The 2,290-nt window shown below is 41.0% G+C and overlaps 1 pseudogene; it reads right to left on the bottom strand.

Annotated features, from left to right (window-relative positions):
• Positions 1-195: 195 nt before the first annotated feature.
• On the bottom strand, positions 196-2,079 carry LOC125601548 (annotated as a pseudogene).
• Between the last annotated feature and the right edge of the window lie 211 nt (positions 2,080-2,290).

Raw genomic sequence — 2,290 nt, forward strand, 5'->3', positions numbered from 1 at the left:
AAAATTAGCTTAATGAGTTTTACAAGGTTATCCTTTTGTTGCTTTCGGTTCATTGAGTCCACTCGATTATGCAGTCAGCTAAATATAGGAGACTATGACCGGCCATATTAGCCGCCCCTTACCGTAACATCCCTAAACTACCCGTTCATATGGCATGTATTTACGGTAATGCCACTAGATCTGTTTTGATTCCATTCATTGAAAATAACAGAGCGTTACTTACAACCCCTGCTTTTGTAATCTTTCTAAACCCTCAAGGTCCTCAATTTACGACCGTGCTACTAACCGGAAACTATATTATATACAACTTTTTTTTCAGGCACTTTTTACTTCTCAGAGAAAACTATATTATATACTTTTTTCTAGCTTCGATCAATTTTGTATGTACTAATAGTAAGTTTGCAAAACTATATCTTCTGTATCAACAAGACCTTTCCTTCATCCCCTCTGCGGCGCTTTACCGGTACCGTGTCTCTTAAGCCACTTCAAAATTGCTTCCGCTTTTCTCACTGCACGATCTGATCCTTGCTTCGCAAGCTTTGTAAACGTCCCGTATTGATTCTCCTCTTCGCTCAGCACTTTCAGCCTTCCACTCCTGTCTCTGTTTCTGTCACACATGTTAAAGACGATCACCACAGCGTTCTCGTGAGTCACTGGACAACTCGGTTTCCTCAAGATACTCAACAGATCACTGATAAACCCTAGATCATTCATTTCTTTAACCCCACGGTTGTGCGTAGAAAGCAACGCCAAGAGAGCTAACAACTCAGCCACATTGCTTCCTTCTTTGATCTTATTGGTCAGAACGGGAATCAAACCGGATGAAACAGCTTTTTCTCTGTTCTCCGATACACTACAGATGTTGAAAACCGCAGAGGCGGCCTCGGTGGTGAAAAACCCCCTTCTCCGATTAAACCTATAAGAGCCTTGAGCGTTTCAGAGTTACCGATGATGAGCCTATTAGACTCAATGGCTGAAAGTGACAGTAAAGTCGCTGCAGAGTTTTTCTCGAGTCTCAGATGTCCCCTGCTTTAAAGACTTTGTAAGCAGTGGAATCACTAAAGGGTTTTCAGCAATTATTCTTTTATTCTTTTCAACGATGGAGAGGTTGAACAGGGTTGTGATAAGATTCTCCTGAAGCTCAAGATTCAAGTCAACAGCAGAGAGAGGAGTGAGCAACCGTTTGATCGAATCAGGGAGTTCAGAGACAAGGAAGGCTCGGACATTGGCGAATCTCTTGGTCTGTCTGCGAAGCTCTTCCGCAGCTTGTGCCTGATCTGCAACAGAGGAGGGAGAGGAAATCCTCTGAAGCAATGAGTCTATTCCATCAGTGAAGAGCTCAGTAACTATCTCTTCAGATGATTTTGGCCGCTCAAATTTGTTAACTAGACACCATTGTGTAATCAACTCATCTACCAAAAGGTTCGGTGTCAAGGATACATGAGAGAGGACTTGGTTGCTTATGGGACATGTTCGTTCACGCTTCAGCCACTCTTTGATATATCTTTTCTCATAAGTCTGAAATGGAAAACAACAGAGCAACAATTAGCACAAACACCAGAATCTTTGTATTTGTATAACCAAAGATGAACACATTTGTATACATAACAATTCATATTGTTATATGATCACACAAAACACTATACGCATACAAACACAATCATGGAGTTTCTTGGCAATGTTAAAGAAGGGGGTGCAGTGCATGCATATGTAAAGTTATATACTTGAAAATAGAAAAAAAAAGTAAAATTAACTTCAAAAGAAAGTGGAAGAACTTCAAACCCGCCCAGAAGCTATGATGACGGGTTCGATCATGATCTTCTTGGAGAGTGTACATTTAAACTCTCTCGGCACATCCACCTTTTCCGGCGACGGAGGAGAAAGGATATCAGTCCCCGGTTCAACTTCTCTCAGACAGTTGATGATTCTATTCGCTTCGTCAATTGCTTTCATCAAGACTCCAGTCTCACCGTGATCTTTGCTTTCTCCTCCGTAAGATAAAATCTCAGTCAGTATCTTCTTAAACTCCCGCTTCAGAGTAACGGCGTCTGCCGCCGTCGTCGTCGTCGAATCCGTCATGTCTGCTGCGGAGAATTGAGTCTCGAATTTAGAAGAAGTAAAAAGACCTAGAAACTCAAGAATTGGGGAAGTTTCTGTTTGAAGTAGAGATGGAGAGAGAGAAGCAAAGAAGAAAACGATCTTTTTATCAGTTAGCTTTTTCAGTTATGTGTTTGTTTGTTTTGTTTTTTGTTCTTTTTTTCTTATTAATCCCTTTTTGTTTTCATTACGT

Source organism: Brassica napus, unplaced genomic scaffold (genome assembly GCF_020379485.1).
Source record: "Brassica napus cultivar Da-Ae unplaced genomic scaffold, Da-Ae ScsIHWf_2606;HRSCAF=3355, whole genome shotgun sequence".
NCBI classification, from domain to species: Eukaryota; Viridiplantae; Streptophyta; class Magnoliopsida; order Brassicales; family Brassicaceae; genus Brassica; species Brassica napus.